Below are 18,832 nucleotides of genomic sequence, written 5' to 3'. Positions count from 1 at the left end.
AATGACAGATTCTAAATTTCTACTTAATCCTCATTGTGTCACTGTGCTAGTCAAGTGCTGTAGCTTTAATATTAGAAGGGAAAAAAGCAGACAGAAGACAGCAGAATCCTGTATCTCTAACATCGGTGCAGGTGGATAAATGAACTTTCCCTACAGAATGGCCATATGAGCTGTATTCATAGATAGAAGTATGTATGCAGTCTGAAAAGTGGGTGACACTGATATAGAGTTAGTAGTTATACAACCTAGTCCACAGTTTTGGAGAACTTGTATGGTGTTGCCAGCACTGCACTAGCAAATGCATAGTAAACATGAACATCAGCATTACATATAGAATGCAGTGTCAGAAACGACTACAAAAAAGTCATTCTTATAAATTAAAAAAAGTAGCAACCCAAAAATAGAGCTCTGCAGGAAATTCCACTCCACGCTTCCAAAGAATGAAATTATTGGCAGTGCCTTCACCAGCCTGCAAATGATTTGATAAATATTGTAAGAGCCAGTGTATTGTATCTCTCAGGAAGTTCGTTGGTTCAGAGGAAATGGAGTACTTCAGAAGGAGGTTTAATAGACACCATCTTCAGTCATGTAATGGCAGATTACATTTGTATATATTTTGCTGAAATCTGAATGTGGAGACTTTATCTTTTAATAATGCATCTCATTACTTTCCGCCATTATTAGGGCTCCCCTTCAAATGAGGTATCTTTATTTCATTGATCTCCTCTCTGTCCAGCAATTCTGAATGCAGTTCAAAACGTGTATGTATATTGTTAAAGATCACAAAGAAGGTGTCTGAGATAGGTATTGGGCTGAGAGAAAATATATAGTACTGGACTTTAAAGAATCTCCCAGTCCACACTTGGCCCTTTCTTGCCTGTGCTAATTAAGGGCTTAATTTTTATTTATTTGCATCACTTTATAGGCAAAAAGTCCATTAACTTCAGCTGCCATAAGCTCAGCCTGTTTTTCACCAGCACAATCAAAGAACCTACAACTCTTCCAAGTTTATACTGAAGATGCTTCCTTAGCTTATATTTTCAAATTCATTTTAAAACTCCACAATAATAAGAAAAACTAAAAAATCAGCTTCACAAAATAAACAATACTTTACACCACTTCAGCACTTTCTCATGCGAATATTTCCAACTTAAGGTACCTTACAGAAATGCATCAATTCTGTTCGTGACACTCCAAATGGGGTAACTATTATTATCCCCCTTTTATAAGTGGGGAATATGAAACACAAATTGGCAAATGCATTGCCTGTAGCCACAGAACTAGTCAGTGGCAGAAACAAGAATAGAGCCCAGGAGTCCTTACTCTGTGTTCTGACTGCTGGGTTGAATTGTTTCTGTGTAGTTAAAGGTAGAGTGTGGCAAACCCAGAAATACAAAGAAATTGAAAATTAAGACCAAATTCTTCCATTGCCTGGCAATTGCCAGTGCTAAATTAAGCCAGCAACTTTTTGATACACTCATAGCAGAGAGAGCAGAACAAGCAAATTAACTTTTCTTTTCCTTTAGTTCCCCTAGTGTCTCTACTTTTTACTATTTTGGCTGCTGTTGCTATACCAGTTTAAGGTGCAGACTCTTGTTTGAATGTTATCCACACAAAGATTTTCTTTCCTTATATAAACTTACTTTTGGCAATACTGTTGCCTACATTATATTATTACACATACATCCTTTTCTATTTAAGTTATAAATATCATGTGACGGTGACATTTATTAGCTAAAGGCCTTGCCTACACTACAGAGCCTTGGCCAGTATAGCTATAGCACAGCCTCCTAGTCGAGAGCCCATGTAAGTCGGCAGAAGGAGTTCTTCAGTCAGCTTAGCTATACCAGCCCTCTGGACGACGTTAGAGAAGCACCCTTCTGTTGGCATAGTTCTGTCTACACTGGGGGGGGGTGTTGCTGGCATAACTAGAGTGTGATTTTTTTTTCCTTTGGTCACACTCCTAGCCAACATAGCTATCCCAGCAAAATGTTCTAGGGTGGACCAGGCCAATGCATTGTATTTATTACACACTTTTGATCAGGTCACCTGCATTCTGCCCACTAATTCTTCTCTCCCAAGACTTCTAACATACTAGAGCTCTGAGGATCTGAAAATGGCTTGCAGTTTGCCAGATAAATGTTTTCTTTTCCTCCTAAAAATGTGGGATATCTCCCATCTGAGCTGAAATGCAGAATAGGCTGCCAGGCTCGGGCTCTGTGCGTACCTAGAAATTAACAGGCACGTGCGTAGACCAAAGTGGGACTTTACTTGGGTAACACTCTCATTGAAGTCAATGGGAGATCTGGCATCTATTCTTGTTCTCATAACACATGACTGTTGAAGTCAAAAGAAGTTTTGTAAAAATAAGAGCTGTAGGATTGGTCCCCATGAAAATAACTTCCAGGGATTATCGGGGAATAGAAAGTAGCCAAGAAGATGAAAAGGGTTTTTTCTTTGCCTTAATTTATGCAGGGTCCAATAGTAATTGCACCGATTGTAAAAGAAGATTTTTATTGTGAAAGTGTTTGTTTGCAAAAACAAATTGAATCTAATCCCCAGTAGTGAACCTAGAATCACTACTTTCACCAGTAATAAGGATAAAAGATTTACAGTTCAGCACTGGAAATTCCCTAGGAAAATGTCCACACCACATGGTCAAACAGCAGCATGACTATAAAATATGATAGCAGCGTGGCAAACCTTTTAAACTTCCTAAATCTTGTAAGAATCCGCTGGTAAACTAGACCTAGCTCTACAAATATTTTCAGGAACTACTTTCGCAACATTTACCAAACTATTGAAATAGAGTCCAAGGCCAATCCAAATATATTTTACAATATTGTACAAGGAAGGGTCACTGACGGGGTCAGTCGAGGACAACACCAGGAGCCAAGAAGGATGGTTCCAGATTAAGTTACAGTGAACTAAACCTACTTTGCTTCTGAAGGAGAGCATCCATATGGAGATTAATGCAATTTAATGTATGCTCATTAACTTCTCCACTTTAGTTGTTTCATTTTAACTTTCCTGAGTGTCCTGATGTAGACAAGTTCGGAAGCTCCCTTTGTTGTTCAGGGCCGCATTTTCAAGTGTGGCCTTTAATTTTGTTTACATTAATTTTGAGGTGCCAAATTTTAGAAACATCAAACTAAAGGCAGCTAAAACTACAGGCTGCTTTTGCAATTACATTTTCAGACCTGTTAGAAAAGGGCAATTGACGCTTCTGTATTTTACAGAAATGAGGTAAGGGTTAATGAGTTACAATTCGTAAAGCTCTTTGTAGATAAGGATCTCTGTATTCGTGTGATTATTACAAAGACTTTGTAATAATTTAGCATTATTACTATTGAATTCTTTGTTAGGTCTGCAAAAAGAAAAGGAGTACTTGTGGCACCTTAGAGACTAACAAATTTATTTGAGCATAAGCTTTCGTGAGCTACAGCTCACTTCATTGGATGCATTCAGTAGAAAATACAGTGGGGAGATTTATAAACACAGAGAACATGAAACAATGGGTGTTACCATACACACTGTAAGGAGAGTGATCACTTAGGGTGAGCTATTACCAGCAGGAGAGAAAAAAACCCTTTTGTAGTGATAATCAAGGTGGGCCATTTCCAGCAGTTGACAAGAACGTCTGAGGAACAGTGTGTGTGGGCGGGATAAACATGGGAAATAGTTTTACTTTGTGTAATGACCCATCCACTCCCAGTCTTTATTCAAGCCTAAGTTAATTGTATCCAGTTTACAAATTAATTCCAATTCAGCAAACTCTCGTTGGAGTCTGTTTTTGAAGTTTTTTTGTTGAAGAATTGCCACTTTTAGATCTGTAATTGAGTGACCAAAGAGACTGAAGTCTTCTCCAACTGGTTTTTGAATGTTATAATTCTTGACGTCTGATTTGTGTCCATTTATTCTTTGGCCAAACTGAACAGTCTCTACGTAAAGTGAGCCGATGAAGTGAGCTGTAGCTCACAAAAGCTTATGCTCAAATAAATTTGTTAGTCTCTAAGGTGCCACAAGTACTTCATTCCTTTTTGCGGATACAGACTAACATGGCTGCTACTCTGAAACCTTTGTTAGGTCTATTATCTTTTTTTAAAACTATCCTTCCTAGCTCTCAGTCTGCAATTTACAGTCCCACTGGGTTCTCCAATCGTTATGGAAATGAAAGATGTGTATTTCTTTCTGTTTATTTCAGATATAACCCTTTAAAACTACTGCACTCGAAAGCATGAGCATCTTTCATATGTAACCATTTAGAACTCCTATACTTTAAAATAAACCGGTTTTCTAATGAAGAGGTGCATTATATGATTATGATGATTTATAGACTTCTTTTAAGAGTGTTGTAAAAGATGTCGCTGTTTGTGATTTTTATGCCTCCAGATCAGGCTGTGGGATATCATGTGGAAAATAGCAAAGTACATTTTAGAAAGATATTCAGGATATCAATTCCCAACATGCCTTGCTTGACTTGGGCTACTTGGTTATTTTATGGTGCACAGAATAATACTTTCTCCTTCTTTCAGATGTATTAGCATACCCCACAGTGAGGCACACAATGTGCGATGCAGAGCTCTTCATCTGCAGCCCACTAATGCTCCCATTGAAGGTAATGGAAGCTTTAGTGGTGGGAGCAGGATTGGACCCTTCTGTAAGTGCTTGTCCATATATATGCCGCAGTTGGTGCAGATGTATTGAATGCACTCAAGTCTGGAATCTTTTTTCCAATAATTTCCACTGGGAGCTGCATCTGCACCCTAAGAGCCCCCTACCAAGAGCATAAAGAGTGGGGTGACCCCAACCATCCCTCAGTTCCTTCTTACCACCTGTGGCTATAAGTCAGAACTTGCAGCATCCCAGATTCTTCACTCACAGTGCAGTGTGTTCTTTCATGATTTGTTGTAGATAGTGCTTTAACTGCAAGATTGTAAGATGAAAGAAGGGAACACCACCACCACCTCCTCTTCCTCCTTTCTGAATGGCACCTAACCCCCCCTTGTGGATATAGCTCAAAATATTTTTTTTTTTGCCTGTAACTATTTGGCAAATTTGTGTTGAGTTTGTGAATAGTTTTAGTAGATCCAAAACAGCATTTTTCTGCGAAATACCTATTTGTTTGAAAATGTTCACCCATGTACGCCCTCTGTTTGGGAAGCCTTTATTTTATTTCTTTGTGGGGGCTGGAGCTCCATCACTACAGACCATTGGTTGTGGAAATCATAGAGATAGGCTGTTCCATCCAGTTTCAGACCCTCCCCAGCTTCCCTGTCTCTTTTCAGCCACCCCGTCACAAGAGCATGGTACATCAAAAGGTGTAGTTACTTCTAAGTCTCAGTACATTGGAGGAGGCACTTCAAAACCAAAGGGGAAAGGGATCTACTCATTATATTCTGATTCCCAAAAAGAAAAGGGCTTGATGCCCTATTCTGGACCTGAGACAAGTGAACATCTTTATCCACAAGTTTAAGTTCAGGATATTGACTCTGGCATTAATAATTCCAACTTAAATCCACACGATGGCATGCAGCTCTTGACTTCCAAGATGCTTATTTTTATATAGCAATTCACCCTACCCACAGAAGGTATCTGAGGTTTTAAGTTGGCAGTTACCACTACCAGTACAGTGTTACCATTCAGTTTACTAACAGACTCAAGAGTATTGACAAAATGCGTAGTGGTAGCGGTAGCTTACTTTGCAACCCAAGAAGTCCAAGTGTTCCTGTATTTAAACAACAGATTCACTCGTGGAAAGTCACACCAACACGTAACATACTTCTTTCAGTGGAATCTGCAACTTTTTGCCTCCTTAAGCCTGAAGGTAAACAAAGTCAATCCTGACTCCAACTTAAGGGTTAGAATTTGTAGGACTCCAGGACAGCAATGACTTATCTACACTGGAAAGATTTCAAGCCAAACTAGACCTATCCCTCCACCTACATACTCACCTGAAGATACCAGTGAGAACTTTTCTCAGGCTGCAAGGTCAAGCGGCCTCCTGCACCTATGTAACTTAGCATGCCAGACTTCGCCTTTATCGCATGTCTGAGTGGTTGACGTCTGTATTTCAGCCAAGCATACATCACCTGGATATGTCAGTACAAGTTCACCAGAAAAACTGTCATTAAGTTGGTGAAAAGACCTTCTGAAAGCCTGCAAGCGAGTGTTTCTCTTCTGTTCTCTGTCACCAAATGTTTGATGATATCTACATAACGGGTTGGGGAGCCTATTGACACAACCATCAAACACAAGGCACATGGATACCTCCAGGAACAAGCTTCACAAAAATGTCTCGGAGTTAAGAGACAGATGGTGGATGTGCATAACTTTTTCCTCCAGCTTTTAAAAGGACTGCCAATTCAAATCATGATGGACGATGTTTGATATAAACAAGCAAGGGGGAACAATATCCACTCCTCTATGTCAGGAGGCTGTATGTCTGGAATTTTTGTATCCATCATGAAATTATTCTGAGAGCAATACACCTGCCACCAGCAGTACATAGAAGATGCTGGCAGATCACCTCAGCAGACACTTTTCAAGTGACCATAAATGGCTGATAAAGGACAACATAATCCAAGACAGATTTCTCAGCTGGAGAAAACAACAAGTGTCAAAAGTTTGGTTCCAGAGGGGAGCAGAGTTAGGGATCCTATTTGATGCATTCCTGATTCCGTGGCCTGAGTCCCCAGGCCTGATATATGCTTACTCTCCAGTTGCATTAATCCCAAGTTTCTCAGGAAGCTCAGGCAGGACTCAGCCATAATGATCATGGTAGCTTCAGCATGGCTGAGACAATTCTGGTATACAAATCTAAAGAATTTCTTCATTCAAACTCTGATCCAGTTACCTCTCTAGCCAGATTTAGGATTGCAGAGATTGTCAGTTTTCCCCAACCAGATCCACGTTCCCTGCACCTCACATCTTGAATACTGGCTAGCTGACTTCAGTGGAACGAATCTATTTCAATCAAAGTACGAAACGTCTTAATCCACAGTAGAAATCCCTCTCCAAGGTATACTTATGCTCTTAACTGAAATAGATTTACTACCTGGGCACAACACCACCATTTATCCCCATAACTGTCACAGTTCCCCGACTTACTGGACTACCTTCTGTCATTAAAGAACTCTAGCCTCTCAGTGAGCTCCCTCAGGGGTCACCCAGCAGCCATATCAGATTTCCATCCTCCCGTTCAGGGGTATTCTACATGTTCTCACCCTATGTTGACCAGATTTCTAAAGGGCCTTAAGAGGTTATATTTCCCAGTTAGGAAACCTACGTCTCATAGGGAGCTAACTGTTGTTTTCGCAGAGTTAATAAGCCCGCCTGTTCGTTAGCTGCATGTTCCTGTTTCATCTTTCCATTAAAACAGCCTTTCTGGTAGCAACCACTTCGGCCAGAAGAATGGCAGGAGAGATACAAGCTGTGGTGGAAGGTCCCCCATATACAAGTTTTCATAAAGATAAGATGTGTCCTTGAGACCTCACCCTAAGTTTTACCAAAAGTATTCTCTCTGGCTTTCATTTAGATCACATTATACATCTACCTGTATTTTTTTTTCCAAAACCCCAGTCAAATAAATAAACCCCAGACTTCATATGCTAGATGTTCTGAGGGTGCTCTCTATCTACGTAGAACTAAGTTATTGAGGGTATCCCCCAGACCATTCATAGCCTGGAAGGACATGGTGAAAGGACAGGCCACTTAAACAGAAAAGCTTTCTGACTGGGTCTCTGCTTGCATAAAGCTGTGTTATGAACTGGCAAACACAGACCCACCTATGAGATTGACTGCTCACTCTATTAGATCACAAGCAACCTCTGTTTCTTCTTTGAGAAATGTTTCCATACTGGAGATACGTAGGGCAGCTACTTGGGTTTCAGTGCACATGCTTACCCAGTATTACCACATAGTGGAAGCATCCAGATCTGATACTAATTTTGATAGGGCAGCCCTACAATCACTGTTTCGGTAGACTCCTACCACCCTCTGCTGTTATCTAGGTCACCGCTTGTGAGTCACCAACACTGGAAATATAGATGAACAAGCACTCAAAGAAGAAGACATTGTTACTTACTTTACACTACCTGTGGTGTTTTGAGATGTGTTGTTCTTATAAATTCCACAATCCATCCCACTTTCCTACTACTATGAACTCTGAAAACACCTAGATTCAGTATTGCCCAAGAAACTGAGGGGCATTGGGATTGCCCCACCACTTTAGCATTGGTTGGTGGCATGAGGATACTCAGGGCACAGGAATGGCCTCCAATGGACATTGAAAGCCCAAAGAATCTGGACTCATTGGACACATACACATCAACAATGGAAATATATATGAACAATACAGGTTGAAGAACCACAGTTACTGTAAGGTAAGTAACCATTTTTGTTGGTGGAGCAACATTCAGAAAAGTGAAGGAGGCTCTTCAAGCCTAAGATTTGTAGTGAGGTTATGCAATGACTCCTGTTCTCCCTTTGTGATGTATATTACTTACATTCTTCTATGGATATCTCAGTCTTCTCCTTAAAGAGAACTCTGGGGCCAGAATCAAAGCATGTTGAAATTGAATATGTGGCCATGAGTTCCACAGGTTAATTATAAACTGTGTCAAAAAGCGTTTCCTTTTAGGTTTTTTTGCAGGTCCTCCACTTGTAATATGAAGGTAAATAGGCATACCCTTTCTGTACTATCCAGCATTTTGTATATCTCTGAGGCCTTCTCATATTTGTCTCCTCTCTAAACTAAACAATCCCAGACTCTTCAATCTCTCCTTCTGTGGAAATCTCTCCACGCCTCTAATAGTTTCCATTGCCTGTCTTTGTACCCCTTCTATTTCTACTATATCCTTTTTGAAGACATGTGAACAAAACTGAACCCCGTATCCCCGGTGACCATGTATCCTTGAGCTCCATAATAATTTAGTGCTGAAATATGGGGTGTATAAAGAATGGGATAGAATTTGTTTGCTTTTTGACAGCTTCTGCACAATAAGCACAACTTTTCATTTAAGCCATCCCCAGTGATGCCCTTGTCTCTTCCCGAGTAGTTACATTTCATTTAGAAGCCAACAACATATGTGAGTGCTTTAAATTATTAGTACCTATGTTGATTATCTTGCATTCATCAATGCTGAAATTCCTCTGCTATTATGCTGCCCATTCACCTAGTTTTGCTCGGTCCCTCTCAAGTTCTTTAGTCTTTTCTGGTCTTGATTACAGTGAATAATTTTGTGCCATCTACAAATTTTGCCACCTTGCTCTGACCATTAATTAATGTATCAAATATTGGTTTTAGGAACAATAGGACAGCCCGAACAATTTTCCATGTTGAAAATTGGCATTTTATTCCTACTCCGTTTTGTATCTTACTTAGTTTCCAGTTCTTGATTGAACCTTATGTATCTTCCCATAACTACCTTAGTTTCCTTAATAACATCCACTGAAGTTGAATGTCATCAAAAAGGTGGATAAAGGAGAACCAATTCATATAATTTATTGGAACTGTCAAACGCCTTTTATGAAGAATTCTAGTATATCAGAGAGACATGACTTTTTTTGACAGAAGTCATCATGGATTGTTCCTATCATATCATGTTCATCCACATGTTTATGTTATGAAGCAAGGCTATCTGGTCTCTAACTCCCAGGACCACTTCTACTGCCTTTTAAAAATTGACAAGGATTAAATCAAGAGCAGAAGTTTCAGAATCAAGCCTGAAGCATGTTAATTCTGTTGATAATTTTGATTGCTTTGATCCAACGAAAGTTTTCTAGGATTTGAAATTCTGATATCATGTTATCAATAGTTTGAGGCTCTATTCTGTGAGGTACTGAGCATCTTTTGGGTATGTCTACTCTGCACACTAAGCCTAGGCTCTCAGTCAGGTGTGAGCCCAAGCCCCCCTTGCATTCACACACAGATCAGTCTGACTCAGGACCCGGGTCCTAAGACCCTGCTAGGGGGTTGGAATAGAGCCCAAGTCCCTCTGACCTGAGTCCAAGCCCTGTCATTTTGCAGTGTGGTCGCAGCTTCAGATCCAAGTCAGAAATTCTACATAGTGCAGTATGAATGCATTAACATGGCTGTACAACACAGGTCCAACAACTCAGTTTGATGTACCCAGAGTATTACCTGTGGTATATTGAACTTCAGGAATTTGAGTGACTCTGGATGAGTCCCCTAGAACATTCAGTTTAGCACCATTTAAAAAAACTTGTCATTTGGAAGCAGTTCCCGATGGGGACTGTTTGGAGACTAAACTAGGAATCAAGGAAGCCAGCTGCATTTGCTAACAATGACCCACTTGCTGGCTAGCTCTTAATCCATTTTTTGTTTTTGTTTTGTGGTTTGCTGTTCTTCTCATCCAATTAATGTCAGTACTGATCATTAAAAGGACATGATTGGCTTAACTGAATCTGGAGACCTAACATGTTCAACGTCTAATGAAGTCAGTTAGGTTGTTTGCACTAGACTTTTATTGGCAAAAATTCCCACTGTTGTTGCCACTGATTCAGCTCTGCCAGTAACAGCCACAGCACTAATATATACAGGGATCTATATGGCTGCTGACATTTTAAACACCATATTGTCAATTCCTGCTTGGAGCAGGCCTAAATGACAAACTGGTAAATACACAGGTGGCCATCAACCCTTGCACTATGTCTGGGCTAATAATAGTGAGAAATTTGGGACAAAGAAGTCAAGTGTAGACATCCCCACAGGGATTTGAGGGCACTCGGCAACTCACAGGAATTGCTTAAATCTTGCAGGATCAGATCGCATACTGTAATTAGCCTTCGATTTTCAAAGGTCTAGAGAGACATTCTACTCTGACAATAGTTGACCGACACCAGCACAGTGTTTAGGAAGAGCAACGTCTTTTTGGACAATTTTATTATTTCTCTCTGTGTCTGTGTCTCTTTTTGCTAATCCTACCTGTAGGCAATATTTTAAACGATCAAGGCTACTTCAGTCCCATGAGAAATTCACCACAAATTTCTGAATATCAGCCTTTGTGCTTACAAAGTTCTAACATGGCTGTGACCATGTTAGGATTAGAAATTAATCAAGGACATTTTAGCAGAGCACAATGATCCAGTATCAAGAGTCATGAAATATATTACAAATAAAACTAAATGGGACAAGACCAGAGGATTAAGGCTAGTTGTAGTTGAGATGTTTTATAGCCCTCAATGCAAACTCAACATTATACATTCAGTAACGCTGCAGAGTTGAGTGAGGGGCACCTCCAGTATATTTGGTCCTGGAGCCCCATCTCCGCCCCTTTCTAGGAGGAACTGTCTGAACCAGCAGGAGCAAGAGGAGAGCAATGGAGTAGTGGGTGAGTCAGAGCTTACAATGCTTTCTCCCTGCTCAGGGCTCATCTTCACTAAAGAGTTAGGTTGTTTAAGGAGTTATAATAACTAGGGGTATGTCTACAGGGCTATAAAAAAACCCGCAGTGCTGTGTCTTGGAACCCAGTCAGCTAACTAGGGTTCATAGGGCTTGGGCTGTGGGGCTAAAAATAGCAGTGTAGATGTCCGGGCTTGAGCTGGAGTCCAAGCTCCGAAACCCACCAATCTTGCGGTGTCTAAGCCCAAGCCCAAAGGTCTACACTGCAATTTTATAGCCCCCCCAGCCCAAGCCCTGTGAACCCAATTCAAATGACCTGATCTAGCCGTTCCTTGCCATAAGTCTTTTACTGCAGGGTAGCTATACCCTAAAGGCATGTCTACACTGCATTCTGGAGGTGCAATTGTAGCATGTGTAGAATACCTGAGCTATCTCAATGCATAATGGCAGTGAAGCTGCCTCAGTAGAGACAATGGCACAGGCCTACCCAGGATCTGGGGTACATATTCAAGTGGCTGCAGCCCATGCTGCTGCAGCTTAGATCAAAAGCTAGGTCAAAGGTAGGTCAGGTATGTTTACATATGCAACAATCCAGATTGCAGTGTATGCATACACTACCCTGATCTTAAGCATGACTTTGCATTCAATATAGGGAGGATCAAGTCATGGTGCTGATAGAGAGCAGTGGGGGCAGATGCTGGAAAGAAGTCAGTTTCCTGCCTAGAATAGTGAGGAGTTCAGGGAGAACAGGAAAAATAGAAAGCTAACAATATATTTATTTTAATGTTTAATAAGATAATGCAAAAACAGTGAATAAATTGGTAAAGCTTAAGGAATCATAGAAGCATTGGAATTATAAGGGACCACAAAGGTGTCTACGGAAGAAAACAAAATTTTATATATATGTAAAACACAGACATACATTCCTGCCCAACCCTTAATATTCTTAGGCTTTTAACAGGGACCAATTGCTATACAAGTTACATGATACCCATAATAAAGGTATGCTCTCGATGCCCAGTGTATGATACTGTTGCCATTTTTCCTGTTCTATGGATCGTGGAAGAATTTACATTTCTGAGGGCCTGAGGCACTTCACAGTGGAACTTTTTTGGTATAAAAGTTTTCTGGAGCTTTATGTTGACTGATTAAGAAAGGCAATGACTGTCTTTGCCATTGATTAGTAACTGACATTTTCTCACATTACAGTTATGCCTTAAAGCCACCAGATTAATATTCTGTATTGTGATGTGGCTGGTGACACTCCAGGTTGGAGTTCTACACATGTATGCAGAGAATAATGTCAATGTCAGAGCAATCAAGAATATCGGAATAACAAAATATTGGAGTCTGGGGCCACCATGCAACTCTAAGAACAGCAGTCTCTGGTTTAAAACCGTACTTAGGGCATTTTCTGCTTTGTATATTCATATCTGCACAAAATTATCATACAGAGTAGGAAACCAAACAATCTTCTAACAATGTTGTAAGGTTCAAGGTAAGAACATGAGGGTGGAATTCTCAAAGCCACTCATCATTGGCCTAATTCTGCTTTCAGTAAAAATCAATGGTAAAATTCCCAATAACTTGAATGGTAAAATTCCCAATAGAAGATTTAAGGCAATGCTGAATGTTTTTGACAACTCCACTATAGCAGGAAGAGGCTAGGAGTGTGAAATTTAGAGTTGGTAAGCACCCACAACTCCCATACACTTGAGAAGAAGAACCAGGTGCTCAGTACCTCTGAGGTGATGCACTCCTCTTTAAAACACATTGCTCTGTGCACATTTCTTGATGAGCAAGCACTTTTTCTCTGTAGGGTTTAGGAGTGGTTCCAATTGGTAACATACTTCATATAAAACTTATTCTGGAAACAAACATCATTTAAAGGGTGAAAACCTGCCTCACAAAGGCATGTTTAAAAGGAGACCAATCTGTTGATGTTTTGCTGGTAGCTTGAATTAATTTATCCTGACTTAATTTTGCTGCTGCATTCATTAACATGAAGCAAATATTTTGCTCCAAAGACCTCTTAAGCTCTGTAGTTTCCAAGTCAATGGAAAGTGGTTGATTAAGTGTTGGTGTTAAGATACTATTTTACCCAATATTTTTTTACCTAATTACCTAATTTTACCCAATAATTTTTATATGCAGACTGAAACATAAACTAATTGACTGGTTCAAGTGAGATTTGTAAAACACATCTGGATGAGTTCCAAACATTAGAATAACTCTGAGGAAAGCTACCAACTTTGCAAATGAACTGATCTACTGAATATCATGAATATATAGGGAGCATGCGAGGTCATGCTGTGCAGAGGATGGCATTTTGTTCAACAGGGCATATTTGGGGCTGGATAGAATCATCCCGCAGGACAGCACTTGGACTACATTTTTTATTAATTCTGGGGGCATTGAATGCATGCCTTACATACATAGGCAGAATGCTACTGGTTCATATTGGGGCAGGGGGAGCAAAAAAAGTTTCAGATAAGTGTTGAAACAAAATGTTTACATTTTCAAAAAGAAACATTTTGATTTTTCAGTGCTAAATGATTTTTCATTTTGAAATTTTCTTCAATTTCATTTTTAAAAAGTTAAATGTCTACATTTAAGAAAACATTTCATTTAATTTTGGATTGAATGAAACATTTGGTTGGACTCAAAATGACTTTTTTCCACTTTTCGGTTCACCACCATTTTTGGAATTTTTTTGTTTCAGGTTAATCTATTTTTTTCAAAATGGCTGTCAAACTGAATAATCTGTTTTCATTGCTCTGTTATGAATAATACATTATACAGCAATTTGAAATTATAACTCACCTGCATAAACAGTAGCATTAACTAATTAACCTTCACAACAATAAGAAACTGACCAAGAGAGATTAAGGACAACACTTTCTAACTTTGGTACTTAAAGTTAGACACCTAGATCCATGTTTAAATACCTAAATAAGAGATCTGACTGTTAGAGGTCAGAGCAATATTTATTCAGTTTCCTAAATTTAGGCACCAAGATTTGAAAATTGGCCTTAAATCCTGATTTTCATAGGTGCTAAACATCCATAAATTGATCTGAAATCAGTGGGTGACAAGAGCATACACCAAATCAAGATTAGACCCAGGATTAGAATCCAAGGAATCTAAACTCCCAGTACCATGCACAGCATGATCCAGCATGTCCTGGTGGATATGGCACCTGAGTTTTATACTTGGCTGCACCACTGACCTTCTGGGAGACCACTTCTCCCTGCCTCTATTTCCCCAATAATCTAAATAAACAAGACTACAGTTGTTAAACTCTTCAGGGAAGAGTTTATCATTTCAAGACAGTTTCCAAAACAAAATTTGACATCAACACCTTTTATGCAAAATGTTTTGATTGTTTGAGTTTTCTGATAGAAAAACGTTCTGCCAGAAAATTACCAACCAGTGCTAGGTGCACAGGACAGGCCATGATCTGGACCATTGTGTTTACATTTTTATTGAAATCATTTGCTCAGAATTCATAGAATCATAGAAATGGACCTTTATAGGTCAACTAGTCCAGTCCCCTGCCCTGAGTCAGGACTAAGTATTATCGAGACCATTCCTGTCTAGCCTGTTAACTTTCAGTGATGGAGATTCCACAACTTCCCTAAGTAATTTGTTCCAGTGCTTAACTACCCTGACAGTTAGGGGTCCTAATGTCTAATCTAATCTCCCTTGCTGTACTTTAAACCCAATACTTCCTCTTCTGTCCTCAGTGGATAAGGAGAGCAATTTATCACCCTCCTCTTTATAACAATCTTTTATGTATTGAAGACCGTTATCCTGTTGCTGACTCAGCCTTCTTGTCTCCAGACTAAATAAACTAATTTTTTAAATCTTTCGTCATACATCATGTTTTCTAGACCTTTTTTTGTTTTTGTTGCTCTCCTCCTGACTTTCTCCAGTTTGTCCCACTCCGCATGCCCTTCCAGCTTGACTGTGAACCACTGACAACTACTCTGAGTACAGTTTTCCAGCCAGTTGGGGAAGAAAAAAATTTTTTAATCCTTCTTGGTTTCTAAGTAACCAGAATTTAATTATAACAGTGTATGAAGTGTATTACGGTGGAATGTTTGGCACCGTTTGGCATGCATGTGGGTTCCCCTGTTTGTAAAGCCTGCATGGCCATAAGTGCTCCAGTGGATGACTGGAGGTCTGGCTACTGTATCAGATTTAGGATTAAGAGTAGCTACTGCAATAGCAATTGCTATTAAGTGACTGCAGTCTTGGGGGTTATTGAGAGACTCCCATTTATTTTATTTTTTTGTCTGACTCAGCTCAATTTTTTAGTTGACTGTCTCTGTGTCGTGCAATGGGGAAGGATCACTTTTTGCACTTTTGTAAGTAGAATATAATGAGTCACGAAGAATGAAATTTGTTAAGGAAAGGGATGTCTCAAAGTATGAAAGAGCTCTCAAAAACAGGCCGGTGATCGTTTGTGGGTAGAGACTCTAAAGGATAGAGAAATCATTCTGTACAGTAGAATATATCACTTAAACTAGGTTGGGAAGGAAGGTTTGGTTTAACTGGCTAATAAAGAGATGCAGATGTGATTAGATCAATAAAACTGCAAAGATTGGGTCTCATTATCCTATTCACTACTGCATACTGAGTAACGAAGTGTGTTAATTGAAAACCTTCCGGTATACGAAATGTGATTATAGAATGTTAAAGCCAACATAATACCAACATTTATTTTAATGCTGACAACCGTACTAGAAATAAACATGAATTACTTTAGCTATATAGGGCAGTGGAGTACACTTATTAAATATATGATAAATAGGAGAAGCCAACAGTATAAAGCAGGTACAAAAACAGTTTTTAAAAGCTTTTACTGGAACTGTCTGGATGCTCCAAATCCACTGGGTTTTCTGATATTGGGAAGGAGTTTTAGGATATGGTATTTAGAGATGGGCCCAAAGCACATAATTCACATATAGGCTTTGATCTGGATTTCAAACACCTCAAAACTTTGGGGGTGTTCAGAATTGGGATTCATGACCGGTAATAATAATCCTTTGTACTAAAATAACAGCTTTAATCTGAGGATCACAAAGTGCTTTAGCAAGGATTATATGAATTCATTTTGTGATGAGTCTGAGAATCTGATATGTACTCCATCCTGACTGCTGAAACTATGGAGGTAATGGTCAGGGAAACTGGGATGGCAGGACCAGGGAACAGAATCTTAAAAAGGAAAGTCTGGTGTAATATGTGTCTAAGACTTCATGTTCTACTGTAGTTGTGATATTTGCTGTGTAGTAGGGGAAATTAACTAGTTTTTGGCAGTAAACCTTGCACTTTGAACAGGCATAAGCAGAATACCCATAATCAAAACAGCTTTTTCAGAGCAATGCCTTCATTAACTCTTTCATTTAATTAAGAGATATTCCAGTTTCCCTTATGCTTAAAGGATCTACATTATTGCAACCTTACTTCCAAAGAGGAGGACTGGGCACATTTCTCTATGGACACCATCAAAGCAATTCTTTGATGCAAAGCACAAGCTGTCTTCCTCTGATACTGGCTATGTTGGAGACAAGATAACAGAGTAGGTCAGCCATTGGTATGACCCAATTTAGCAAGATGTGTTTTGGAAGAAACCCACTTTCTGAAACTCATGTAAGAGACCAACACAACATCTACTTAAATGCTACTTCAGCTCACCGGACACCTCCAAATAGGGCTCCTGAGGTGTACATGTCTTGTGCTGACCCTTGTGCATAGGGGTGAATTTCACCCTGGTACTGAAAACCATTAGCAACCATTTCAGGTGGTTATTGGTATATTAGAAGAGAAGTTAACCATCTACATCATTTTAAAAATGACAAAGTTATTCCACTGTGGTTTTGAAACAATATTTTTCCTCAGATAACTTTTCAGATTTTGACACATCACATGAGCCTGTACCACTCACTGTCACATTACACAGCATGATGAATTGCAATGTGATACATCACAGCACAGCTAATGAGGCATAAAAACCAACATCAGAACAAAGTCTGCCTCAGAACATGCAGGCAGAGATTGCTTAGTGTGGCTCTGACAATTTATTTTTATTTTGTTTTTTTTAAACTACAAACAAATGGTCTATGTGCTTGTACTCACGGCCTGGAAATAATCCTATAACGATAAAGAATGGTTAGTTACCCTACAGTGACTGTGGTTCTTCGAGATGTTGTAGTCAGTGTGGATCCCGCTGTAGATGTGCATGTGCCTCATGTTCGAGAGATCAAAATCTTTTGAATAACAGCGTCCATTGGGGGTCACGCATGCGCCCTGTACCTCCTTTTGTTCCCATGCAAGAGCCTAAAGGGCCGAGTGGCCATGACCCTCCCTTAGTTTCCTCATCATTCAAAGCCTGTGATAGCTCAGGACTCGAAAGACTGGGGATGGAGGACGTTGTGACATCCACACTGACTACAACATCTTAAAGAACCTCAAAAAGAAAAGGAGTACTTGTGGCACCTTAGAGACTAACCAATTTATAAAGGTGCCACAAGTACTCCTTTTCTTTTTGCGAATACAGACTAACACGGCTGTTACTCTGAAACCTTAAAGAACCTCAGTTACTGTAGGGGAGGTAACCGTTCGTTCTTCTTAGAGTATATGTGGCTCCCGATGTAGGTGACTGGCAAGCAATATCTCCTCAGGAGGAAGAGTATCAGTTAAACAGGTCCCTGAGGGACCCCACGCCATATGCCCTTCCAGCTTAACTGTGAATCATTGACAACGACTCTGAGTACAGTTTTCCAGCCAGTTGTGCACCCACCTTTATAGTAGATTCATCTCGGTTATATTTCCTAGTTTACTTATGAGAAGTTCATGTGAGAGAGTATCAAAAGCCTTACTAAAGTTGAGATATATCACAGCTACTGCTTCCCCACATCCACAAGGCTTGTTACCCTGTCAAAGAAGATATTAGTTGGTTTGACATGCTTTGTTCTTGACAAATGCATGTTGAGTGTTACTTATCGCCTTATTATCTTCTAGGTGCTTACAAATTGAGTGATTGATTATGAAGTTAAGCTGACTGGTCTATAATTCCCTGGTTTGTCCTTATTCCGCTTTTTATAGATAGGTACTATATATGTCCTTTTCCAGTCCTCTGGGATCTCTCCTGTCCTCCAGGAGTTCTCAAACATAGTCGCTAATGGCTCAGAGAGCTCTTCAGCCAGTTCTAAAGTATGCTAGCATGTATTTCATCAGACCCTGCTGATCTGAAGATGTCTAACTTGTCTAAGTAATTCTTAACTTGTTCTTTTTCTATTTTATTTTAAGATCCTACCCCCTTTACACTGATGTTCACTATCTTAATCATCCAATTGCTGCTAACTGTTTTGGTGAAAACTGAAACAAAAAAGGCTTTTAACATTTTGTCCATTGCTGTGTTTTCTGTTGTCTTTCCCTCCTCATTGAGTAATGGGTCTACTC

This window comes from Lepidochelys kempii, chromosome 10, assembly GCF_965140265.1.
Source record: "Lepidochelys kempii isolate rLepKem1 chromosome 10, rLepKem1.hap2, whole genome shotgun sequence".
NCBI classification, from domain to species: domain Eukaryota; kingdom Metazoa; phylum Chordata; order Testudines; family Cheloniidae; genus Lepidochelys; species Lepidochelys kempii.
Note: the sequence above shows the minus strand (reverse complement) of the source record.